The 27,741-nt window shown below is 46.5% G+C and overlaps 1 long non-coding RNA gene across 2 annotated transcripts; it reads right to left on the reverse strand.

Moving 5' to 3' along the window:
* LOC109280740 (uncharacterized) lies at positions 1-27,726 on the reverse strand. 2 transcript variants are annotated; one of them, XR_009461011.1, is made up of 5 exons: positions 27,200-27,726; positions 25,344-25,502; positions 5,093-5,156; positions 1,258-1,409; positions 1-1,140 (listed from the first exon to the last, which is right to left on the reverse strand). It is a non-coding gene; the product is annotated as an uncharacterized LOC109280740 (long non-coding RNA). The 2 variants fall into 2 exon arrangements; XR_009461010.1 differs by lacking the exon at positions 27,200-27,726 and having other exon boundaries at positions 25,344-26,971.
* Positions 27,727-27,741: the final 15 nt, after the last annotated feature.

Below are 27,741 nucleotides of genomic sequence, written 5' to 3' on the forward strand. Positions count from 1 at the left end.
CCCGCTACAGCCCCACACCCTGCTGTGAGTACAGAAATCTCAGGGGGCACATGCCCCCACTTTTGCATTGCCTGTGCCCCTCACAACTCTCCCACGTGTTGCATGTGCACACATACCCACTCTCTTTCTCACAAACTGAGGAGCAGGGAGCTGTGGGCTGGGAGTGAGGGGCACCAGCAGGGCCAGGGAACTGTGGCTTGGGAGTGAGGGACAATGGCATGGGCAGGGCACTAGCATATCAGGGGTGCTCAGCACCACAAAGCAACAGGGGGGACAGCTGCAACTGGACTCATGGTCTGAGCGAATGAGGCATGGGGAGCTCTGATTTTTCTATAATAAAAAACCCCAAAATGAAATGCCAAAATATATAGGTATTTAGAATTTATTTTATTATAATGATTGAGGCACTGGTGAGCTTCCAAATTGCTTTAAATCTGTAATTATATCAATAAAAAATTGTGTCTAACTGATACTGATATATATAGTGGTGTTTCATGGAAAACCATGGATTTGGGGGTTTTAATCAGAGAATTTGGGTTTTAAACAGAGAAAACCAGGATCCCTACTGAGTAGGGAGAACTGAAACTTTGTTTTGATAGTGGGGGAACTGCAGTCCACATCAGCTGAAGAAATATTTAAATCTTAGACCTCAAAAAATAACTTGTGTTCTTTTTGTCTTTGACATAAGCAACAAGAAAGATTTTGCTATTAGAACTATTCTGTGGGTAGCACTTAAGACAAAAAGATTCCAGAAAATGGTCCCATTGCTGCATTAGCTCTGCAATGATAACAGAAGTAAAAATCAGTAAGGTGAATATGTTTGTCAAAGCAAGAAGATATGACCTGGCAAATACATGCAGAGAAAATCTGATGACTGAGAAGGTGCTGTTCCAACCACTTAGTCACACTCTAAGTGTTTTAAAGTACCCCCTGGTTTCGGACAAATTTTGTTTGTCCTTTGGTTAAAGACCACTTCCATTTGCCAGCTGACTTTTGTGGGTCCCTTGAGTAGTTATTTAAGAGAGGTTTCACTGTACTGTATTTACAAACATGAATCATGTTACTGTAGACACAGAGTCTTTCTGAGTGGAAAGCAATATCCAGTACACAGCACGCTTCAACACAGTGTGGCTGGGAGTTCTGGGCAAAAAAAATAGGGAAAAGTTTTCTATTATGAAATATGTTGTTGGTGTAGAATATTGCATGTTCACATAGAGCAAACAGGACCTTTGTTTTAAGGGGTTGGGCTAGGCTTACCCAGACTGGCACATTCTGCAGTTGCTCCAGCCACTTTCCTTTCTAACAAGACTCAGGCTTTTGGTGAGGTTGGGAAGGTGGATATGGGTTGCTTTGCATCTCTGCAGTCTTACCACTGTTCACACTTGCCACAGTTGAAGGTCTCTTCAGATCTATAAAAGCAGAAATCCCAGCTTAAATTTAGTTCCTAGCCTGAAAGCCTCTCACACTGCAATCCTATAATGCTTCTCACTCATTTAGTGCTTGTCATCCATAGGTTTCAAAGCCCTTTCCAGAATGGGTTGAGTATGCATGTACTTCCCTCAATCTGGACTGAATCTCGAACCCAGAGTCATTCACCCCACAAGGAAACACATGCCCAAGTTGCAAGAGAACCTGCAGATCCCAGATCGGCCTTGTTAGACATCTTTGGACTCACAGATAAGATAATCATGGAAAACAATCATCCTTGACTGTGAGGGATTTTGATGATGATGACGACTTCCCCCAAATCCTTTCAGCACTGCCGAGGGAATGACACTGAGTACAAGTAAAAATACACTTTCTTCTTAAGGGAAGCAGAATTTTTTAAAGTGTAGCACTAGTCATGTCAAAATAAACTAAGTGGGCTAGAGTCTGATCTCAGCTACACTAACGCAAACCCAGTCATTCCATTGAGGCTGATGTAACCAAACTCATGATTTAGTAACAGGTTCAATTTAATCACAGACCATTGAAGGCAAATAACATAGATGTGAGCTTCACTTTAATTAGAGATTGGAAGTATTTGATTAAAAGTGTGGCTGTGAAAAGCTAAAAATAGAGTATTAGGTCAAAGAGATTCATCTATGAGTGCAAAACACATGTACAATATGTGAAATGTTCCGCCCTAGGCTGTAAGGGGAAAGGGGTGTAACTAGCATTTCCTTTTCAGTCTGAAAATTTACAGGAATGCAATAGCACATCTGTATGGAATTAGCATGGCTTCTCTTTCTGATACATACAGATCCATGTGACTGCCCAGCTAAAGTGTGTGATCTTGAGTCGTGATTTGTTTTACCTAATATAACATCACGACTGATTGTACCTCAGGGTCCAATAATTAAAAAGGATAACATAATATTATTTTAAAAATTAAAACAAAAGCTGTCAGCCAACCTTTTATTACTTTCAGCACTTATATCCTATATTTGTGTGTTTGAGACACCAAACCAAATATTTGCAGTCATTACAGATAGATTTGAGACAACTGAGGAAAAATATTGCTGTGCCTAATCTAAACTATGGCATGCATCAGCTGCTTCCCTTACTCATTGATATAAAAATGTTGTTTCGCAAGTACAATTCAGTATCTCAGAAACATCTTTATGAACTGGTGTACATGTAGTTTGTAATGGCTCTGGTTCTCACCATTCACCAACATAGCCCTATTTAAATTGGAGTTACATTGAGACTTACTGAAATATTCCATATGTAGTACTGTTACATATTGTTGATGCACTCCCTAAAGTTTGAGGATAAAGAGTACATTTCTATATATATATTTAAGCATAACTTTTTTATTTTTAAAGTAATTAACTACCACTATGAATTTGGTTTTGCATCTGCCAACTTGAACCTGATATAAGTATTGCAGCTGACAATACATTAATCTACTTCTCCAGAGGCTGCCAGCATAGACTGTATTTGAACCCTTCACTTTGTTCTCTAATATAATACATTCTGTCATGATTATTACTGAAGTCACCAGGGAATAAAAATAAGAGACGCACTTAGTCACGTTAGTCTGAACTCAAGTAGAAGGAAGGGTATATTTGCACCTTATAGACGAACCACAGTAGATATGTATAGCACAAGCTTTAGGGAAGAATATGGCTCTAAAATGGTAAAATATTCATATTGTTTTTTTACACATTACATGTCACCTTAGAAAAAGAGAAAAATATAAGGCAAAATAGAATGTGTTAATTTATTTTGCTTGAAATCATTTTGCCTATAAAATGTTATTGCTTATTCTTGCGTTTTAGAAGAGGTTCTTTGGACTGCATTCAAAGTTGCTACATTCTTTGGTGTCAGTTACAGAAATATTGAATACAAAGGAAGAAGGACATAGAGTCTAATTAGTGACATGGCCACTACAACAGTAGAGGCAACAATGACAGTAAAATATTACTGTAAAGAAGTTACCTCAAAAGATGCTTTTTAAAAAATTAAATCATCTGCAAATATGGAAGGTGACACTGAAAATAATTAAGGGAGACTAGAGAGCATGGGTAGACTATTACTAAGCCTCAGTGGGTGCATCTACATGAAATGCTTTACTGCACAGTAAACTAATCTACTGTGCATTAAAGCATCATCATCTATACATGTGGGGCATTTACTGCGCAGTAAATTAAGCTACTGCACAGTCAGCTAGTATCAGTAAATACAGGTACTAAATTAACTGCACAGTAGTTACTGCACAGTAACATTCATGCAGATGCTGACCAGGAGCAAATTTGCTCCTGGTCAGTGTAGGCAGGGAACCACAAGGGTCTGGGAGCTCTATGTTCCCAGTCTGGGCGCTGCTCAGCTCCTAGCTCTCCCAAGGGTCCGGAATCTGCTCAGCTCTGGGACTTGGGAACTCTATGCCCCCTGTCCCATCTCCCATACCAGGCAGGGTTGCTGCTGGAGAGCCCCCTGCTCCCTCTCCCCCTCCCCACCCACCCAGCAGAAGCCTTGCTAGTAGCTGCCCCACACCTAGGACAGGTCCCAGACAACCCTCTGCTGGGTAGGGAAACCCTGCCTGGCAGGGGGCTCACTGGCAGTTGTGTCCCAATGGGCATGGGGCCAGGAGAGCTCTGCCCACTGCCCACTGCAGAGACAGCTGTCTCAAGGTCCCGTGAACATCAGGTCTCCTCCCTCTGTGCACGGGGTCAGGAAACAGAGCTCTCCTGGCCCTGTGCCCCTTACCAGCCCCCAGGATGGACCCAGGGAAGCCTGGAGCTCCCCTTGACTGCTGCAGTGTAGCAGAACAGGACAGGAAGATCCTTGTATCAGGCTGCTACTGTTGGAAGCAAATCTGCTCCCACAAGGGAGCATGTGTAGATGTGCTCCTGGGAAAGACTTACTCCACAGTATTTTAACAATAATTAGGCTTACTGTGCAGTATTTTAAACATGTAGCCTAATGTGAATTAATAGCACATGTAGACCCACCCAGTGTTATCAAGTTTCATTCAGGGATACACTATTTCTTTGATTTCTTATAAATGAAATATGTGTGTGTGTTGTATAAAAGCCTCAGAGTGTGAAGCGTACCATGAAAGAGAAAAATCAGGTTTTTCAAATGCTTGGTACAGTGATACAGTGCATTGTATGTGCTTTGTAATAATAAAGCTCTGAACAACTGGGCTGTTTTGATGTTATTCAATCAAAGGATTACATTGAAATTACAATACTTTGCCTGAGTACACAAGATGACAACAGAACAGATTTTAGAATGCTGCAGGGCAGAGCTGTCAATTGGCAGCCTGTGGACTCCAGTCTGGCCACTATTCCCTCTGGCCTCCCCCCTCCCTCTTCTGGCTGCCAATTCCTGTCCCCACCCCAGGGAGCAGGGCAGTGCAGCAGTGCAGGAAGGTGAGGGTGATTCTGAGGTGCTCAGTGCACTGTGGGGTGGGAAGGATTGGTTGGGGGGGGCAGGTCATAGGCATGCAGTGGAGTGGTGGAGTGCTTGCAACAGTGAGTAATGCAGTAGTGATGGTGGGAGGTCATGGGCATGCAGTGCAGTAGTGAAGAGGGTGTCACCGTTACATGGTGCAACAGAGGGAGGATGTTCATGGGGTAAGCAGCCTGCAGGGGGCATAACTTACCTTGGGGCATCCTGCAGGGCCTGTAGCCCCACTGGTTCAGCCTGTACTTGTAAGTTGGACAGCCCTGTTTTAGAGTAAATAGTAGGCATGCCTTTAGGTAGATAAACAGTTAGGAGAATATAGGTTTATCTTCATAGTCTCATTTCAATAGGATTTAGGACATTTACAGCCTTCATTTTTAAGAATATTGTAATAGTCAAGTTAGAAAACAGTAATTACAAAAACGCCATAAGACCACTGCTAATGAAAATCATTTATCCAGAACTAAAATAAATGTTTGAAGTGAATCTGTAGAGCAAGGTTCACTGTCCCACTCAACTTCTGTTGACTCACTGAAGAGAAAAGCACTTGCATATGTCTGTCTAGGGATTCTTCCAGGCTGAGAGATTCTCCAGAGGCAGTTAAAATTAGGACTATGTCCTGCCCGCTTCCTGGAGGCTGGAAAGTTATACATTAGTTATTGGCTTCAGCCTTAGAACAGCCAGAAAATTTCTCCTTTGTATTTTGTATTTGTTTATCAATATGGCTGTCTTTCAAAGGAGATTGCATTGTAAAGGGTTTGACCTCTTATTTAGAATGCTGCTAGTTCCTTAAGATTTTAAACATATACACAACCCTTGCATTGCCACTATCGTTTCCTGCAGCATGAAAGCCAATGAGTCTCCTTCTCAAATCGACCCTAAAGTATGCTTCATTTCTGTCTTTGAGTTTAAAGTAAGGTTTTGGAATGTATCTGAGGTTTCTAAATTAAGAACACTTTACAGTTGTTCTCTCTCGCTTACACAGTCAATGCTTTGTATACTCTATGTATAAGTAAACATTTACAAGTATTGGGATTTTTTTATTTTCCACTTCTAAAAAAAGAAAAGAAAAGAAATAGTGTGTTCATACACAAAATAATCAAATCAATCTGTGTAGGAAGGATTCTGTATGCAGCTAGTTATAGTAGGAAACTGTGCACTAGCAAGTTTTAATTTTCCTCTTTACAATAAGGATGCTATGGTTGCAGATGCATTAAAATATGTAACTAACATGCTGGAAAATATCAGGAATTGAAAAACTGAATTTTTTTTTTTTGCTAGTTGGTAGTACTGTGGAGCAATTATCTAATATACTACACATTTTTTTTTATTCTTTACTGGAGAAGAGCCTGAAGAACTCAGAGGCTAAGGCCCCATTGTTCTAGGCATCCTGTAAACAAGTATACTTTCCCTGAAATACTGATAGACTCACAGGACAATTAACATATGCAGAGTAAAGAAGCGTCAGATTGTCAAAATACATACAATTTTAATATATAGTATGTGCAGTATATGTGTATGTTATCAAAAAGGCTGGAGACGGGTATTCATTTCTAGAAATCTTGGTGAGAGGGCGAGCATACATGTGTTCCAGTCTGCAGTCACTTCCTCTCCCCTGTGGGCAAGCTGGGGCTGAGATCCAGCTTTGGAAAAATACCCCCAGTGTCTTCCCAGACTAGTGCCCAGAGATAATCTAGCAGTGATCTTCCATAAACCAGGGTCTCCCTGGTCTGTGGATGGTGTGGGGGAAAGCAGTGACTCAATTCCTCTCAGACCCCAGAAAGAGCCAAGTAGCAGGAAAATGCCATCCTCCCTCTCCCCCCCCATCCCTGTCTTCCCTCCTCCCCTTCCCCACCTAACCCTTCCATAGCTTGGGGTCAATTTGGTTTGTTGAAACTAAAGGATCTGCTGCAGCTCTACTCTTCTCTTCTCTGAGTAGGAGGGATCAGGAGGAGCTGAGCAACAATGAACCCCCACCCTCCCCCATACCTTCCAGTCTGGGGTCACCAGTCTTTAGAAGGTGCAGGAGAACTATACAGCTGCTCAACATGGCCCAGGAGAAGAGAGATCTTCCTTGTTAGAAGTACTCTTTTTTTTTTTTTCCCCCCCCCATGAAGGAGACAGTTCTCTTTTGTGAAAATAACTCTTGAACACCTGTATATTCTCTTTTGTTCCAGGAGAAAAGTTTCTTCCAGCATAAATGTAATGCCTCACCATACCCTATAGATTAATTACAAATAGCTACCTCTACACCTGCTGCTTAAATAGCTGGCTAAGTACTTTCAAATGATTGTATTCGTTAGGGCAGGAGTATCAAACATATGGCCCACAGGCTGGATTCAGCCTGCATGCAGTATGGGGGCTGGATCCAGTGCTGTGCTTCCTGTATGCAGCACAAGGGCTTGGTCCAGGGCACACCCTGCATGCAATGCTAAGTGGTCCCTGCATATGGGCTCTAGGGCTGGTCCAGCTCAAGTGATGCTGGAACCAAAGCAAAGTGCTCGTCTGGCAGGGTGCCACATGCAGTGTGTGCACTGTACAGGCCTCCGGTGTTGCCTGCACTGCTGGGTCCAGCCTGTGCTCTGCAAGCAGCACAGGCTGGACCCTGCCAACCCTGTATTCCATGTGCACAAAAAGCCCTGGGGACAGTGCGTGAGGTACACAGCATGCTGGTTGCACGCTGTACTGGAGGACGGTCCCAGTCCAGACTGCAGACCAGCCCAACGACCCTCATCTGCTTCTTAGGGCCAGATGAGTTTAACACCCCTGGTTTAGGGGTAATCCACTCCTCTGGGATTGAATGAATTCCAGAATAGGTAGCAAAACTGAAGGGGTCCTATGATACAAAGGGAAGAGGCAAACTCCACACGCCATGTGGGGCTGCATAATCTGTGTGGAGCTGTTGCATCATCTCTGTGCTTTTTTCACCCGCAAAATACAGTGGTTTCCCCAATATTTTAATTATAACATAGTCCTCTTTGACCAAATTAGAAGCTGACTGCTCATAGTGTCTTTTCAGCTTGTGACAATTGTTTTGAATCTTGATGTGTGTTCCTTGAGGCATATAATATGAGTAAGTGGCAGTGGCTGCTTTTCACTGCATAGTCATTAGGCCTGTGCAAAGCGGCTAGTATTGGCATCGGATTCAGATTCAGCCAATTCAGGGGACAGCGATTTGGGTCGGTGATTTGAATCACTGTCCTGAATTAATTTGGCTGAATCTGATTCGGCGATTTGACCACTGCCGAAGCGGCCGAATCTCCAAATCAAACAAGCCCCATCCCTTGCCCTCTCTCCCAGCCCTGTCAATGGCTGCCCTGCCTAGCTCCAATGTCCTGGCTCTTAAAAAAAAAAAAAAAAAAAAAAGCAGCAAAAAATAGCCCTGCACTCACCAGCTCATGCCGGGGGGGGGGGGCAATCCCCACTGCTCCCCACTGCATGGGGGCTCTGCCACAAGCTCCCATCCCCTGCCTGCTCTCCCAGCACGAGCCTCCCAGCTCTTTAGAAAAAAAGAATTAAAAAAGCCCCACACTCACTAGCTCCTGCCAGGCAGGGGGGGCGATCCCTGCTGCCCCGCACTGCCCTGTACTCCATGGGGCCCCCCCGAAGCCCCAATGGCTGCTGCAGCAGCTGGTGAGTGCAGGGTTTTTTGTTTTTTTAAGAGCCAGGATGCTGGGGCTGGGCTGGGCAGCCATTGACAGGGCAGGGAGAGGGGGCAGAGGTCAGGAGGCACTCATGGGGGCTGCGGGAGCAGGCAGGGGATGGGTCCTGGTGGGGGTCACCCTATGGTCCCTGCCCCCCTCATTCATACCCCCCTTCCCCCCCATTCCCTACTTACTGGCATGGAGTCTGGGTCCAGCTCCCTGAGGCGGTGAGTGGAGACTGCCTGAATCGCTGAATCTCTCCAAAGCTCTCTGAATCTTTTCTGAATTGATTCAGACCTTTTTATTGATCTCCCGATTCAATTTTACTTTGGAGATTCAACTGCTGAATTGGGCCAAATCTCCTCTGAATCGAATCAGCACCTGAAGCTTCACACAGCCCTAACTGTCACGCATTGTTTCACTTCATTAAGTGTTATTGTTGTTTGCAATATTATAAAATACAATGATTATCTATATAAGCTACAGTAAATTTTCACTATTTGTAACGTTGTCATTGCCAAGCTATTGACTTATGGATGGGTCAGCAATACAATGACATTTTATTTCCTAGACACTTAAAAATATGGGAATATAATTTGGAAGATTAACAAAATCAGAACGTTTCTTAAGTTATAAAGATGTAAACTGGTACATAACAGATGTGTAGAAATTTGATATAAAGCAATAACATATGAATAGTAACATTTCTGTAGGCCCGGAACTCCAGTATTTTGTACACCAAATTTATTTCTAAAGCATATAAACAATCTTTCTTACAGATACGTGAGACACTATATCTAAAGGACTAGAACTTCAACTGACGTAATCAGTGTAGCTTCACTGAAATCAATGCAGCTATGTCAATTTATGCTAACTGTGTAAAGTGTCATCATTATGCATGAGTACGTAAGAAAGATGTTTGGTGTGGCTATGCCTATGACTAACCTGAAGACTATAGGGTTGTAAATGAGTTAGCTCAGGTTGTAGCAGAGCCTAGTAGGGAGAACACAGAGCTCTGCAGTGCCCTATTTTTCAGTGGTGTGACTTAGCATGCAGTCAGCTCTGAGCTGAAGCAGGTAGATTGTTCCCACTACCCAAGTTAGTACATGTAAGCCAGCTCAAGTATCTACACTACACTGCAGTCTCCTATGTTGTTGTCTCTTCTTCAGAACTCTCTGCAGTGATTTAGGCAGGTGCATCATATAAAAGATACATGTACTACAGCTGAATAAGTTTTAAAATATTATATATTAAAATTAATTGTAAAAGGTTTTGTTTAAATGCCAGGGTAAAAGAGAACAAGAAGCTAGGGGAAAACTCATCATAGGAGAAGAGGAGCCCGTGAAGGTTGAGACAGTAACACCAAAAGAATGAAGAGAGTCCTGGGGGCTGTGGTTTTGGAGCAGCTGCTCCATTCAGCTAGAGCGGCCCCTGGGAAATGAGAGGCCAGTGCGTGCGCCAGAGAAGAGTAGGGAGAGCCAGGAAGCAGAGAGGTATGTCCCGGGACCTGAGACATCAGGTGGGACCCCTCCCAGTCCCAAGGAGCTGGCAGGGAGCTGGAAAGAGAGCTCTGAAGATCTCAATAAAGCCACGAGGCACCCGCAGTAAGGACACCACAGCGCAAAATGGTACAACAGGCAGGAAACTTCGCTGGAGATGGGCTGGCCTTGGCACAAGTGGCCGGGCCCTAAACAGTTGATTAACCAGTTAATTTTTTTTCTGTTGTTTTATTTGGACCCAAGTGGGCCAGGGAAGGGTGCCAGCTTGGCAGCGACCTTCCCGGGAATGCTAGAGGGAGCAAATGACTGGTCTGGTCAATTAAACCCAGGAAAAGGGCAAGAGCCCCAAAAGTGATTTATGTTTCTGTGAATTCGTTGATTTTTGTTATTTCTTTTTTTTGTTTACCCCGGAAGGAGCGTGCAACCCCTCCACATGGGGGCGGTGGCAGAGAATTAACGTATCACATGCGGGACTTAAGTGTGACTGAGAGGAAGTCCAGGAGTCTGCGCTATTTCATTCTGTCAAGGCTTTGAATAGAGACACTCATGAACCTATAAGAGAAAAAAAATAGAGAACAGGAAGACCTATGAGTGCAAGCAATCAGTGGCGTAACATCTAGGTGGCACTAGGATGCGGTATAGGAGCCCCAGAAGAAAGCCCTAGCAGGTTTGCCGTTGGCCAGCTGTAGTGCAGAACAACACCTCCTGATCGGTAACATCACCAGAACTTCAAGACATGGCAGGAAAGAGTTGGGCCTCACCGCAGCAAATACTGGGCAAGTGATTGTGAGACCAATGGGCTGGGCAGGGAAGGTGTTGAGCAATCGAGCACATAAACATAACTGGGGCTAACCCTGACAGCCAGATGGGCACATCGTGCTCCAAACATGCTTTATTGAATAAATATTGGAAGATCAAAGTGAGTGCAAGGGCATGCCAGTGGTAGATCTTTGAAGCTTTTAGTCTCTCTTACATGCATTGACGACCAACCAGCTCTTATTAATGAACATTTTGTACAGCATTTTAAAGGAAATTTTAAGGACATCCATATAGCCATAAATAATTGGACATGTACAGCAGCTGCTAACACAGATAGGACAGTGTCCGCTTAAGGCTTTTTGGAGCTAATAAACAGCTCAGCTGGTAATGCTTCTGCATTCCTTCCTTTAAAAAAAGCTGTTTAAGAAGAGCTTGAACTACTGATTGAGGGTTTGTTTTCTGATGGAGTGCTAAATGCTGATAACAGAGCTGATAAATACTCTGTTATCAAGGGTGGGGAGCCCTCTCTAATCACAGCGTCCTGCCAGGGGCCTGGCCATGCCCCCTCAGCTCAGCCTTAGGGAAGCAAAGGGAGGGTTGTTCTACTGCACCCTCAGCTTCTAGCCTGAGCCACTGCAGGCATGTGCCAGCATTTTGTCAGTCCAGAGGGGATGTCTGCACAGTTACAAAGTGATTTAGCCTAGTCAGGTTAGACTAACCTGCAAAGGTTGAATCAATTCAAGCTCAGGTTTTTTGAATGTTTGTCCCTAGCTGCAATGGCTGGCAGGCTGGGAAGCATGCTTTAGTACCCCCTGCCTTTTGGCCTTGGCCAGTTCTGGCATTTGACTGCCGTTCCCAAGTGAAAAGTGAACGTGAGTTCAGTTTGTTATCCATCCAATCTACGCAGTACAGAGAAACCTGCGAAGACTGAATTAATTTTGCCTCAAGTTTTTTGATTGTCTGTACACCAGCCTGCTCTACCACCAGCCTGTCATTCACATTGAATAATACTTAGCAGCCTTAGGTTTGTTCCTTCTGTATATATTCATCTTGGTGTACCTTTTGGGCCTGCTCTTTTTCAGTATATCTGTATTCCCTCTCTCTAATTTATTTCAATTCTGTTTTAATATAATATTTTGTCTCTTTTTTTACCTCCATTATCCCTTTTTCTATTTTCTCGGTCAATTTCTTTCTTATTTTTTCTCATTCACTTTCTTTCTGTCTTCAGACCACTTTCTAGATAAATGTGGTAGAATGAGGCTTATTACAAGATAAGAAGCTTGTGTTAGATACAGAGGCATAGGGGGAGCCAGCAATAGGACTCAGATGGGAACTAATGTTATCAGGACTATAAGTCAGGAAGATAATCTTACCAGCAGCATTTTGAATAGCATTTTGAGTTTGATAACATTGCAATACATGAGCCAGAGAGGAGGAGGTTTCAAAAGTTAAAATATAAAATTATTTGTGGAGGATGAGGGTATTATTGCTGTGGCCAGAAACAACAGATATGAGTATGTATAGAAAGAGGACTGCATGAAAGATAGAATCCAAGTTATAGGCCTGAGTGACAGGGAGAACAGTGGTGTTTTCTGTAGTGGCAGAGGAAGAAAGGCTTGAGTAGGTACAGATAATTCAAGAGCTTCATTTTGGCCATTTTGATTTTAACATGACAACTGGACATCCACGAAGATGTCAGAAATAGAGGCTGAGATGGTGGCTTGGATGGAAAGAAATAACCTACTAGAAGAGGGCTAGATTTGAAAATTACTGGCATGAAAATAATAGTAAATGCCATGCATGTGCACTTGTGTGACTGGAAATTCCACCTATGCTCCCATTTTCAAAAGTGACTTTCTCATATTGAAATCTAAGTCTTATTGAGAGTCAATAGACAATTCATAATTTTCTCTGATAAAATTGGAAATGACCCAATAAGAGAGGGAAATGTCTTAAATCACTCCATGTTTAAAATTTCACAATGTACCTTTAAAAAAAAATCTTTTTCAGTATGTGCCCTTTCTCGTCCTCGCCCCCAAACCCTTTTAACAAAAATGTTTATAGTATGGGAAAAGTAAAGACAGGTTTGTTTGGGGTTCGGTTTTTTTTGTTTTTGAGGGGCTTTCTGTTCCATTTTGATGCCTCATAGGAGGAATATTAGAAAAAAGCAAAACATAACAGCAAATTGTTCTAAACCAATGTCAAAACAAAGTATACAGAAACAACACTTAAAAATGTTACAGAAGTCTTGTAAAATGTCCCAACTGATCTTTGTTCATGTAAGTACCTTTACATTCAGTGGCAGGTACTGGAAGACAGAGTCCTTAGAAATTAAATCAAATTCATAGATTCATAGACGTTAGGGTCGGAAGGGACCTCAATAGATCATCGAGTCCAACCCCCTGCATAGGCAGGAAAGAGTGCTGGGTTTAGATGACCCCAGCTAGATGCCTATCTAACCTCCACTTGAAGACCCCCAGGGTAGGGGAGAGCACCACCTCCCTTGGGAGCCCATTCCAGACCTTGGCCACTCTAACTGTGAAGAAGTTCTCCCTAATGTCCAGTCTAAATCTGCTCTCTGCTAGCTTATGGCCATTATTTCTTGTAACCCCCAGGGGCGCCTTGGTGAGTAAAGCCTCACCAATTCCCTTCTGTGCCCCCATGATGAACTTATAGGCAGCCACAAGGTCGTCTCTCAGCCTTCTCTTGCGGAGGCTGAAGAGGTCCAGGTGCCACAGTCTCTCCTCATAGGGCTTGGCCTGCAAGCCCTTAACCATACGTGTGGCCCTTCTCTGGACCCTCTCCAGGTTATCCACATCCCTCTTGAAGTGCGGCGCCCAAAATTGCACGCAGTATTCCAACTGCGGTTTGACCAGCGCTTGATAGAGGGGAAGTATCACCTCCTTGGCTCTGTTCGTCATGTATCTGCTAATGCACGATAAAGTGCCATTAGCTTTCCTGATAACTTCGTCACACTGACGACTCATGTTCATCTTGGAGTCCACTAGGACTCCAAGATCCCTTTCCACTTCCGTGCCTCCAAGCAGGTCATTTCCTAGGCAGCAGGTATGCTGGACATTTTTCCTCCCTAGGTGCAGCACTTTGCATTTCTCCTTGTTGAATTGCATTCTGTTGTTTTCCGCCCATATGTCCAACCTGTCCAGGTCTGCTTGTAGTTGTTCCCTGCCTTCCGGTGTGTCCACTTCTCCCCACAGTTTTGTGTCATCCACAAACTTGGACAGAGTACACTTCACTCCCTCGTCCAAGTCGCTGATGAAGACATTGAAGAGTATCAGTCCAAGGACCTAGCCCTGCAGGACCCCACTGCCCACACCCTTCCAGGTCGATACCGACCCATCCACTACGACTCTCTGGGTACAACCCTCTAGCCAGTTTGCCACCCACTGGACTGTGTAGTCATCTAAGTCACAGCCTCTTAACTTGTTCAGCAGTATGGGGTGGGATACCGTATCAAAGGCCTTCCTGAAGTCAAAGTAAACGACATCAACCCCTACTGCTGCGTCCAGGTGTCTTGTAACCTGGTCATAGAAAGAGACTAGATTAGTCAGGCATGATCTACCTGCTACGAACCCGTGCTGGTTTCCCCTCAGCATAATTTTTCCTGCCGGGCTCTCGCAAATGTGAGCCTTGATAATTTTTTCAAAGACTTTGCCTAGGATGGAGGTGAGACTGACTGGCCTATAGTTGCCTGGGTCCTCCTTCCTCCCCTTCTTGAAAATGGGGACCACATTGGCCCTTTTCCAGTCCTCCGGGACCTGGCCCATGTGTCATGAGCGTTCAAATATTCCTATCAGTGGCTGCACAATTACGTCAGCCAGTGCCTTCAGTACCCTCGGATGGAGCTCATCCGGGCCTGCCGACTTGAACGCATCCAGTTCCTCCAAGTGCCTCTACACCATCTCAGGGTCTACGCTTGGTAGTCTGGCGTCTTGCTGCTGCCTCTCTACAATCCCAGTGAGAGCCTTGTCTTGCCCCTCGCTTAGGAATACTGAGACAAAGAACTCATTGAGGAGTTCAGCCTTGTCCCCCCTGTCCGTCACTAATTGCTTATGCCCATCTAGTAGGGATCCTATTCCACCCTGGGCCTTCCTTTTACTCCCTATAGATCTAAAGAACAATTTTTTGTTGTCCTTAACTTGGGATGCCATCCTCAGCTCCATGGTAGCTTTGGCCTGTCTAACTGCCTCCCTACAAGCGCGAGCAGAGGAGGTATACTCCTCTTTAGGTATACTGCTTCCAGGTCTGGAGGTGAGAACAAATGTTCTTAATGCCACAAAGTGGAGGAAAAATAATGACAGAATGTTGGGTAAGAATTGTAATAAGGAACAACTAGCTTTTATCTTGATATAGTCTATTTTCATCTGTATTTTTAATACTTATACAGGCACCTCAACTTTGGAAAGCTGTTTTTAATAAATATGAAAAAATTATGTGGGTAATTATGCACTTTATAATTTAATTATGGGGATGGGAAAACATTCTGCTTGAGCCTAAAAAGAATGATCATATGGCTAACAGCTCAGGTTTATACAGATCTAGTTTTAGTAAAATAACAGTATGACAAATCATATTTTACAGTGCTTCCCCAAAATAAATATACCAGGGTCACATACACTATAATATAACTCCCACACTTTTCCCCAATATGGGATCCTTTTTTGGACAATGTCAAGCAGTTAAAAAAAAAATCCCCAAAATAACAAGTTTTAAATGGGAACACTTATGTATATATAAGTACACACTTGACCGTTTCCTACATAGAGACAAAATAGGATTTCAGGAATTATTTATATCACCACTTGTCAGACTTGGCATGTTCAGTCTAACTCTCTTCCATCTAGTTTTTGTCACATGACATCAGTATGTCATGTTGACCTCTGTGGGAGAAGCTGAGGAAACGGACATTTGAGTCATGGGAACATACAACTGGAAGGGATATTGTAGGTCAAGACCAGTTGTGTGTGATTGCAGACCACTTTACAAGTGGTCAAGTTCTATCTTAAACAACTTAGGTCAGAGTTCTCAATCTCACCTCACGCCTGGGCCAAATCCAGACCTGGAGGCAGTGGTGTTGGCAAGACCAGGAACAGCAAGGAAAACAGCAGAAGGGTGAGCCAGACTCTGTCAGCACAGCCCATCCATAAGTCTGGATCCATAAGTCTGGATCCATAAGTCTGTCAGCACAGCCCTCACTTGTCCTCTTGCCATTGGCAGCCATGCCCAATGGGGCCTGTGACAGGGCCCATGCCCCAGGGGTGCTGTGACACCCCTTAATTGACACGTGGCTCCTGGTCCCTCTGACCCCTTGAGTGCTGTTCCCTGTTATGTTGCCTGTAGCCATACCTTAATGATGCTCAAAAGGGTTTGGGAGGTTAACCCAAGGGCCCAGAGTGGATCCATTCCACTGCAAGATTTCCCCTTAGACAATCAGTTGTGGCCCTTCTGTCCCTATTGGTACCCTAGGATGCCAGGTGCTTTATGGGCTGTGTTTTTGGCCTCCATCTGCTGCCATAGCCATGCCCATGCCTCACAGATGGTATATGGTACTCAGCCCCACTGCAATGCTTGACCCTCTCAGGCCTTAAACCTTTGTTGGAGCTTCATCCTTCCTGGCTGTGGCCCATTTGCTCTGGCTGTAGCCCCCCTCAACCCAGGTCCGCTGCCTTGGACCTCAACTTTCCAGTCCTAGTCCCATCTTGCCCCTACCCCTACTTGGTTTCTGGGCTCTTGGCCCTGGCCTCTCACTTCTTGGGCTTTGGGCCCCTGGCCCTGTCTTACTCTGTCTCAGTTCCAGTCCCTGGGGTCACTGACCCAGGCAAGGCTGCTCTCACTCTCAGCTCCAGCCCTCTCTGGAGTCCCTGACTCAGGCAAGGCTCTAAAAGGCGTGTTTCTCTGGTACTTCTGTGGCCTCCAGACCTCCCCTATTGCCACAATCTGGTCTTCCAGTTATATAAACTTAACTACAAAGAAGAAAAGGTACAAGCAACCACTTTCAAAGAAAAACCACCCCCACTCTAGGTAAAAGTCATCTTGCCAGTCCTCCTTCCTTTAAAGATTTTACCTGTTAGAGTGTTTTGTGTTTTGGTGCCTGTCAAGGCATCTCCTGCAGCTTCTTTTTCCTGGAAGCTCTGTTCCCTTCAATGCATCAGGCCTAACTGTCTTTCTTCAGGTGCTGGGCTTATATACTTCAAATTTGGATTGTTTGCCCCAGTATTGGGAAGCAGTTCCTAAATTTTGCTGATCTGATGGTTAGAAACCTTCTTCGAATTTCCAGCCTTGATTTATGCATGCATAGTATATATAGTGTTCCTGTGCCAAAATTGTCCTTTGGCTTAAATAGCTCTTTTCCCTCCTGGCGTTTACTCCTTGAATGTATGTATTAAGGATAATCACATCCTCTCTCAACCTCCATTTACAAAGCTAAACAAGACATGCTCTTTTAGTTTCCTCATATAATAGACAGGTTCTCTATCCTCATGATCATTCTAGTATCTCTTCTTTGCACCTATCATAATTTGAAATCCTTATTTTAGAATAGACGTGAACAGAGTTATACACAGTATTCCAGATTAAATCAGTCTGGCATCTTGTAAAACAACAGTAACACTTCCCCACCTCTGCTGGAAAACACTCAAGGAGAACAGTTATTATTTCATGACACAGTGGCCCATAGTCATCATGCAATCTTTCTCCTGATCATTCACTCTCATCTGATGAGTTCCTAGTAAGCTTAGAGCAAGAAATTATTATTACTTGTTCCTAAAGTCATGGTATTGCACTTTGTACCATTACATTTCATGTCATTTAAATTCAGTACTCAAGGCCATTCAGCTTCTTTCTGTTTCAATCTGTAATCATCCAAGGCTACCGTGTAGTACAAGCTGCAGCCAGATCACCCAGTTTCTGCTTGTGCTCTTTCATACTCTCCTGCCATACCTTTGTTTTTAAAGGAAATTTCCAAACGAGAAAATAAATATTGGGTGGTGTACCTCAGGGCTCTTATTGCAACCAGATTATGGCTTTCATCCTCTTCACAGGACTCCTCCATCCCCTACACCCTGCCCTTGTCACGCCAGATGTTCAAAGGTGCGAAGCTTCATTACAGATCCAGTTTAGTGCACTCACTCAGCTTCAATGAGCTTCTAATAACCTGTCGTTGATTGCAGCACAGCCTGCACTCCTTTCTTGGGTGTTCCCTTAGCTCTCACAAGTTCCCCATATTTCTAGTCAGTTCTTATTTTCTCCTTTTTCCTTCAGGGGTCTATTTCCTCTCGGTTTGCTTACAGGCTTTCACCTGTGGCCAGCATCCCCTTTAAGTGTCCAAGTCACAGGACTGCTCCACACAAAGCCACTAGGATGCGATCAGTGAGCCTGAGCCAGTAAAACCCAGATTCCCTTGGCTCAGCTTCCTGGTTCCTCCCACTGAGGGAAACCCACTTCTCAAAATCTGTTCCCTTTAACCAGGCCTCCTATATGCTTCCCGCAGACAACAACCAAGAATTGCTCCACTCACTGGTCTGGCTCTTGGTCTGACCCTCATGCAATACTTTTGTGTTGCTCTCACCTTGAGGTAAGTTCTGTGGTCTTCTTTCCTTTCTTTTGGCATCTGCTGAATCCCTGTGGTGGGGCACTGTTTGTGCCTGCCACTTTAAGGGCCTGGAGCTGGCAGCTGCCAGGTGCCTGGTGAGGGCAGCCATTTTGAATCTGGGGCTGCCCATATAAACAGGGCAGTTCTTCTGCTGGAGGTCAGGCAACAACATTGCCTGGCTGGAGGTCTGCTGGTATCATCTGAAAGTAAGGGAGGAGCTGGGAGCTGTAGGGGACAGTAAGAAGGCTCCTGGTCCTGGGTACGACCTAAAACTGCACCCTGCTGGGAGTGGGTGGCCTGGTGGGGCTCTCAGTGATGCGGGAGCCCCCAGGAAGTGCCAGGCCAGTTACCACCCCAGTGAAAGGTGGGTCAGGGCACCTTAACCCCTAGCCCCCATCACCAGGTGGGTTACCCCTTGTTTGGAGGGCCCAGAGAGGGTAGACCCTCAGAGAGAGAAAAAGGGTCATAGACTCAGCACCTGTCTGAACTTCCCCTGACTGGTCCAAGCTGGGGCCAGGACCGGAAGGGTCAAAGGGCCAGGGGCCCACCGCGAGGAATGCCCAAGAGCTGCGCGCCTGGGCTCTGACTGGCCTAGAGGTGGGCCAGGGGTAGTGAGCCAAAGTTCCCGGTGACACCACATCCAAAGGGGAAGCGGTTCAGGGAGCTATGCTGCCTAGTATGAAGGTGGATGAGATCGACTGAGGAGAGGAATCCAGGCGGGATTTAATTAGGAAGATTCTGGGGCCCAGTGTGGGGGCCGATGATAACATCTAGATGCCATCTGCGAGGCTTGGGCTGCGGTGTAGGCGAGGAATGGAGCTGCAGATAGCACCCCCTGGCATCGGGGCAGGAAATGGGCAGCCTCCCACTTATTATCCTCTAATTAATTCCAACAAGGCATGGCGGGCAAGAAGGCAGGCGGTTAGCCCAGAAACAGGTGGGCGGGCCACAGTTAAATCGGCCCCAAGAAGGCGACCTGTTACACTCCCTGCTGGGAGTCAGGAAAATCAGCAAACTTCCATGTGGTGGACGCAAGCTCCTGCTGGCGTCCCCTTTCTGAGGCAACCTAACCTATCCAATCCCCAGGCTTTTAACTTCTGGGTCAATGGCTAGAACCTATCCTGGTAATTCTGTTTCAGTGCAGGTTCCCATTACAGACTCTGGTGCAGCTTAAATAAAGCTAGACCAGCCTGCGCTGCACTGTTTATTATTTTCCTTCCCCCGCCATACAGGAACAGGGTTCTTCCCCCTTCGGCAGCCCATCCGCACTCCACCCTATTTTGATGGACTCTACAGATGCTGTTACACAATCCTACTCTGTATTGATGATGTATCAACTTTGTATCTTCAGCAAGTGTTGCTAGCTTGTTACCTTTGTGCCAAGGACAATGGATTTGTCCCTTTACCAATCCTTGGGGAGCTACAAGTGACTTTTTCAAGCCTAATACTTTTCTTTTCAAAACTACTCATCCTCAATTCCTCTTAGCTAATTCCTCTTAGCTTTACTTAACTTACAATGTTTGTAGTAAAGTCTCTTGAGATTCCATTTTAGCTAAACATTTCTTGTCTGCTGCCATATCAAAAACTTTACCGAAGTCTAGGTAGATTGTATCTATTGCATGTACTATGTCCAGGAAAACATTTATCAGAGATATCTGGTTAGTTCAGCAGTAAATTCAGGTTGTGATTTGCACATGCTTTTTCTCAGTGCCTCTAATTATTCTTGTCTTCAATTTTTCTCTAAACCCTGCATTTAATTAATACAGATTAACAGGCCTATAGTTGCCTGGATCATCTTACAACCCCTCTGCTCACTTAAATATAGCTACCTCATTTATTATTCTCCAGTCACATGGTACCACACTTTTAAACAACTCCATAGATTTATTAAAAGTTCTTGCTGCTGGATATGCCAGCCATTCTTTTAGAGTTCTGGGATGGAAACTTGAGTGATTTGAGTACATTAAACTCTGAGTTTAGTTCCTTTCTCAGTTGCGGTAATTTCCTTTTCCATATCTTCATTCCCATTTTCCATTCTGCTTTTGCCCCCTGATCGATGTAATTCTCCTTATTGAAAAGTGAAGCAAATTGTTCATTTAAGTTTTTGGGCCACACCTAAATTATTTTTCATCTCTACCCTATCCTCAATGTACAGTGACACCACTTCTTTCATTATACCCTTTTTTTATTTTTGTGGTCACAGGACCTTTGGCTATTTGATCACAAAAATAAAACTAAGCTTGACTTTTGGCAGTTGTCACACACTGCACTTTGTGGTCTCTAGAACACAACTCTCCTTGCCAATCAGGCCTTCTTTCCATTTCTTGTAGCCTCTTTGCTTATTCTTAATATCCTCTGATGGAGATCCTTTCATTCAGTTCCACAGCTCCATTCTCCCACTTAAGTCCAGAAGCCTGGCCTTATAGTTTTCTTCACCTTGCTTGCTATACAGAATCCTAACGGTTTTTGAGCCTTTGACTTAAAGAAATTCTAAGCTCATGGAAACATCTCTCTGTGAAAGGGGAAAGATGGGCAGGTGCTCCTAGGTCTGGAGGCATCTGACCCTATGTGGGAATTCCTGGAGTGTGCAGGATTGCTGCTCTCAAGCCCCCAGAACACCTGCCCAGGCTGTTTGGAGAGTGTGAGCAGCTCCAGGCTACCTATGCTCTTGTGCCATAAACTAAAGAAGCCCACTATACTAAATAGCATCATGTATTGATACCAACTTTGTTGCGGCTGCTATCTCTGGTTCGACAAGGGGTATGGATATCTGTTTGGCCATAACTGTTTTTTTGGCAGCACAAAGGCAATGAAAGGCAACCTAACCTTTTGTAGTTAGCAAAGGTTGCAAGAGGCAAGGATTTCTTAGGGTGGTATCTTTTACTGGACCAGCTATGCAGTTGGACTAGACAAGTTTTTGAATGCCAGACATTCTCTGACAAGAAAGGCTGTCATTAAGATAGGGGGTGCCAGTGTCCTCAGAAACATCCAGGAGCCTTGAGACTTAGATTATGAAAACTGCATTCAATCTGTTAGTCCTCCCTCGGCCTTCAGCAAGAGGTGCCTAGTTTAGTAGCTAAAACCTCCAGATGAAGGGCCTCTCACCTTTTCTTGAACACAGTGTGAGAGAGCCAAGAAGAACAGGGAAGAGGTGCAGGGAATGGCTGTGCAGCAGCCCCACACTCACCAGATCCCTGAGCTGACACACTGCACTGCGCCTGAGGCCTGGCATTTTAAAAGCAGCCTCTCCCTTCAGATTGAAGGAGAGACACCTGGAGAAGCTATTCAGGGTCCCAGAAGGGCCAGAAAGGGGAGGACGCTGACAGAACACAGTGTGCTCTCACTTCTGGTATAGCCGGAACCTGGAAATGAGAGAGTCCTCCAGCAGGCTAGAGCAGCACCGTGCCTAGACTCCTGGTGGCTCCGAGTGAACTTCTAGTATTGGGTCCCCCTTCACCAGAGATAATTAAAAAATTACCATTTTCGGGCCCTCTTTCTGTCTGGGCCCTGGGTGGCCACCTGGTTCGCCCATGCCTGTGTCCAACTCTGGACTAGAGCTGCAAGCCTGCAAGCTGAGAGTGGCTAGAGGGCGACTGAAGAGTCTGGTGGGATCCCTTGAGAAGGAAAAGATGACCCCTAGTTAAACTTCAGGAGAAGCAGGAGTCTCCAGTTGCTGATGCCTGGCAAGCAGACTGCAAGGATTAGTAGCAGCACCCTATGCTGGACCAAAATGCAAGCAATCTGGATGAATACCAGTTGATAATTAAGTTGGTAATTAAGTTGGTTATTTTCTGGGAGGGCTTGTACTTTCATAGATTCATAGATGTTAGGGTCGGAAGGGACCTCAATAGATCATCGAGTCCGACCCCCTGCATAAGCAGGAAAGAGTGCTGGGTCTAGATGACCCCAGCAAGATACTCATCTAACCTCCTCTTGAAGACCCCCAGGGTAGGGGAGAGCACCACCTCCCTTGGGAGCCCGTTCCAGACCTTGGCCACTCGAACTGTGAAGAAGTTCTTCCTAATGTCCAATCTAAATCTGCTCTCTGCTAGCTTGTGGCCATTGTTTCTTGTAACCCCCGGGGGCGCCTTGGTGAATAAATACTGACCAATTCCCTTCTGTGCCCCCGTGATGAATTTATAGGCAGCCACAAGGTCACCTCTCAACCTTCTCTTGCGGAGGCTGAAAAGGTCCAGATTCTTTAGTCTCTCCTCGTAGGGCTTGGCCTGCAAGCCCTTGACCATACGAGTGGCCCTTCTCTGGACCCTCTCCAGGTTATCCACATCCCTCTTGAAGTGTGGCACCCAGAATTGCACGCAGTACTCCAACTGCGGTCTGACCAGCGCCCTATAGAGGGGAAGTATCACCTCCCTGGACCTATTCGTCATGCATCTGCTGATGCACGATAAAGTGCCATTGGCTTTTCTGATGGCTTCGTCACACTGCCGGCTCATGTTCATCTTGGAGTCCACTAGGACTCCAAGATCCCTTTCCACCTCTGTGCCACCCAGCAGGTCATTCCCTAGGCTGTAGGTGTGCTGGACATTTTTCCTCCCTAGGTGCAGCACTTTGCATTTCTCCTTGTTGAACTGCATCCTGTTGTTTTCTGCCCACTTGTCCAACCTATCCAGGTCTGCCTGCAGCTGTTCCCTGCCCTCCAGCGTGTCCACTTCTCCCCATAGCTTTGTGTCATCTGCAAACTTGGACAGAGTACATTTGACTCCCTCGTCCAAGTCGCTGATGAAGACATTAAAGAGTATCGGTCCAAGGACCGAGCCCTGCGGGACCCCACTGCCCACACCCTTCCAGGTCGAGACCGGCCCATCCACCACGACTCTTTGGGTGCGACCCTCTAGCCAATTCGCCACCCACCGGACTGTGCAGTCATCCACATCACAGCCTCTTAGCTTGTTCACCAGTATGGGGTGGGATACCGTATCGAAGGCCTTCCTGAAGTCTAAGTATATGACATCCACCCCTCCCCTCCTGTGTCCAGGCGTTTCGTAACCTGGTCATAGAAAGAGACTAGATTGGTCAGGCACGATCTGCTCGCCACAAACCCGTGCTGGTTTCCCCTCAGCATAATTTGCCCTGCCGGGCTCTCACAAATGTGAGCCTTGATAATTTTTTCAAAGACTTTACCAAGGATGGAGGTGAGACTGACTGGCCTATAGTTGCCCGGGTCCTCCTTCCTCCCCTTTTTGAAAATGGGGACCACGTTAGCCCTTTTCCAGTCCTCCAGGACTTGGCCTGCACGCCACGAGCATTCGAATATTCCTGCCAGTGGCTCTGCAATGATGTCGGCCAGTGCCCTCAGCACCCTCGGATGGAGCCCATCCGGGCCTGCCGATTTAAAGGCATCCAGTTCTTCCAAATGATTCTGCACCACCTCAGGATCTACATATGGAAGTCTGGCGCCTTGCTGCTGCCTCTCTACAACCCCAGTGAGAGACTTGTCGTGCCCCTCACTTAGGAACACTGAGGCAAAGAACTCATTGAGGAGTTCAACCTTGTCCCCCCTGTCTGTCACCAATTGTTTCTGCCCATTTAGCAGTGGTCCTATTCCTCCCTGGGCCTTCCTTTTACTCCCAATATATCTATAAAACAATTTCTTGTTGTCTTTTACTTGGGTTGCCATCCTCAGCTCCATGGTAGCTTTGGCCCGCCTAACTGCCTCCCTACAAGCACGAGCAGAGGAGGTATATTCATCTTTAGTGATCTCACCCTGTTTCCACTTTTTATGTGCTCCCCTTTTGGCCCTTAGGCTGCCCTGGATTTCTCTGGTCAGCCATGGAAGCCTCCTGGCCCCTTTCCCTCTTTTGCCTCGCTCGGGGATCGTCTTGCTTTGTGCCCGAAGGATTGTTTCCTTTAGGCACAGCCACCCTTCTTGGGCTCCCATCCCTTCAAAACTCCTACTCTGCAGTGCTTCCTTGACTAATCGCCTGAGTGCATTGAGATCAGCTTTCCTAAAGTCTAGCACTTTCACCCTACTAGTTTCCTTACCCACTCGCCGTCTTATGTTGAATTCTATTATTAGGTGATCACTGTCCCCCAGATGGCTACCGATCTGGAGGTCCCCTATCATGTCATCTCCTGTTGCCAATACCAGATCCAGTATGGCATTCCCCCTAGTGGGACCATGCACCTCCTGTGTCAGGTGGAGGTCCTGTATACAGGTTAGAAACCTGCGTGAGCGATGGGACCTTGCTGTCTGCGTCTCCCAGCAGATGTCCGGGTAGTTTAGGTCCCCCATGACTACCGCCTCTTTAGCTTTTATGGTCTCCAAGAGTTGCCTCAGGAGCCCCGCATCTATTTCTTCCCCTTGGTGTGGGGGTCTGTAGCAGACCCCTACCACCAAATCCCTTTCTCCTTGCCCCCCATGTAGCCTAACCCACAATCCTTCTACTTCCTCAACCTTGGATTCTGTCTTGATGAGGGTTGATGTATATTGCTCACTGACATAAAGTACAGCCCCCCCCCCCCTTTCTTCCCCGACCTGTCCTTTCTATACAATCTATAGCCTCAATATGTACTGCCCAGTCATGGGATGAATCCCACCAGGTCTCTGTTAGCCCCACTAAGTCATAGGTGTTTAGTGCAAGCAGGAGCACTAATTCATCCTGCTTGTTCCCCATGCTCCTAGCATTAGTATATAGGCACTTGAGCCCTGCGACTGGTGCCTTTGCTGTCCCCCCGCTCCGAGTCCCATGGGGCCCATTGTTTCTTACCTTCTTGTTTCTTACCTGTTCTGTAGTGCTGGTCTCCCCATGGCTTTCAGGTTTCCAATGTTCTCCTTCTTCAGGCTGGGCTGTCCTTGTGGGTGCCACATGGTTTGGTGGTCCACAGCTTCCCCTGCCCTCGTACTCCCCTCCCCCCAACGAGCCTAGTTTAAAGCCCGCTGGAGGAGATCCGCCAACCTAGTAGAAAACACACGCTTACCTTTGGGGGACAGGTGAAGCCCATCCCAGCTGAGCACGTCCCTCGTCGTGATGTGCGGGTCATTGTCCAGGAATCCGAAGCCTGCCTCGAGACACCACTGCCGAAGCCGCCAGTTGGTCTCTCTGATGCAGTTCTCCTGCCGTCTTCCTCGTCTGGTCACTGGTAGGATGGAAGAGAAAACCACCTGCGCACCAAACTCCTTCAGCACGCCACCCAGAGCACTGTAGTCCGCCATCAGGTGATCAGGGGTTCTCCTGGCCGCATCAGGTTAATTAAGTATTTGTGATGCTTAATTAACCCATTTTTGAGTGAGATTTTCCTCCTCGGGCTGTATTAAGGACTCAGTTACAACCCGTACCTAACTGCATCAAAGGGGAGGAGAACTGGACCCCTGAAGAAAAAAGGAGAAAATAAGAACTAACCAGAGATTTGGGGAACTTGTACCAAAAGAGTACCAGAGGTACAGGAGCGTTGTCCTCAGGGCAGCAGGAGGCCCTGGACTGTGTTTTGTTAGTCTGTTATATTTTCTTTCTTTTGTGTGGGATTGAGATTGCGCCCCAGGAACAGCCATTATTTTGAGTTTTGTGTGGAGTTATCCCTTCATAATCAGCCTGCATTCAAACTAAGAGCTGTGCAGAGTCCACAGAAATTGAGGAGAGGCAGAGACACCAAACATACCTGCTGAAGTACATCTGATGTGTTTAGGGTGGGGCAAAGGGGAGGCTGGAGCCCCATGAGAAGATCGGCCTACCATCATTCCATTTCCTCCAGCTCACAAGAACTTGTGATAACAGCAAGTTGTGGCAGGAGAGAGCACTCCATCTGAGCGGTTTGGACTACAGTGATTCTAGACCTAATTGATAGTGGTGCAGGCCCATCATATTCTGACCAGGCAGGGGTTTTGTTCTCTTGAAGTAGAGCATCCAGAAACACAGGCCAGGTTTTGCGCTCACAGATCTGGCCCATGTTCAACAAAGGCAGGTGAGCTTGGATGGCTGGTGGGAAGAGGGCAAAGCGAAACAAGGAACGAGAGATGGAAACAAGTTGAACCAGCTGCTTTTGCCCTGGTTATCTCAGATGTCTTTACAGAAGAGGAAGCGGATATGGAAGGATGCAGACCTGGCAAACCAGGGAGTGGTCTGGAGAGGACCCCATGGAATCTCCTGGGGTCTCCAAAAGGACCCTGAGGGGCATAGAAAGGAAAAATGGGGTAGAGGGTCAAAAGAGACAAGCGGGCTGGATGTGTGGGCTGGGCTGATGGAACGGCTGCTTGCGAGAAGCAGCTGCCTCAATGCTGCCAGGTCTTAAACATGAAATCATCATATTGGAAGCTCAAAATGATCATATCAGCTGAAAAATGATTGTACAGGCAACTCCTGTTTAGCGCTCGTAATGGGTTCCAGAAAAACTGAGCATTAGTGCGGTTCTGCTTAAGTGAAACCTGTTTGCCCATAGGAATGAATGTAAATAGAGATAATTGGTTACTGCCACTCCTTGCCGTCACCTCTCCGCACTCCCCCGCCAGCTGCTTCAGTCCCATGTGCCAGCCCAGGCCTGCACTTCTGCTGCCTCATGCTGGGCCCCTGCTGACCCTGACCCTGGGTACTGACGCAGGCCCCACGTTTATGCAGGTCCCCCACCCCCCCACTCACCGCTTCTCGTTGCTGCCATTTCTGCCCGCCTGCCCACCCGCCACTCTGGTCCTGCGTGCCAGCCTGGGCACCAGCACTCCTGCTGCCCCGCCCTGGGTGTGGGCCCCTGCTGGCCCTGGGCACTGGTGTAGGCCCGGCACTCCTCGCGGCAGCTTCTCCCCACCCCTCGTGCTCACGCCCACCTCCCCACCCGCTGTCACTCACCCCACTTGCTTCTCCCCGCCCTCTCGCTGATTCCACTGAACGCTGTAGCAAAACTGGCCAAGTACTCGCTGAAAACGGGTATCAATTTTAACCAAGCGCAACAGGGCTAACCAAAACCACCTTAAGCAGAGGGTTGCCTGCCCACTGAAACGTGATGCCAATAAACGCGTGCATCCGTCTTCTTATGTCCTTTATATCGCTCCCTGTAACTAGTCGGGAAGGAGCAGCGGAGGAGCATCTCTTTCATTTGAGGTAAGCAGTCCTGGAAGCAGCCCCCGAGTGGGGTCGAGACTCTCTGGAAGAGAGCGGCCGCATGTGCTGCATCAGTTAACTCTGCCTCAGCAGTTACCCTGCACGGTGCCCCTCGCACTGCGGTGGGCTGCGCGCTGGACACAGGTGGAAATTATCCTCCGAGTCCGGTCATGAAAGGATACCCGGCACGTTGTCTGAACCACCTCCCTCCCGCCGGGACGTCGAGCAGCGCCCGGACGCCCCTGCCCCGCGGCTGCGCACAGCGATGATGGGGGGGGTCGCGCCCCTCC

This window comes from Alligator mississippiensis, chromosome 3, assembly GCF_030867095.1.
Source record: "Alligator mississippiensis isolate rAllMis1 chromosome 3, rAllMis1, whole genome shotgun sequence".
NCBI classification, from domain to species: domain Eukaryota; kingdom Metazoa; phylum Chordata; order Crocodylia; family Alligatoridae; genus Alligator; species Alligator mississippiensis.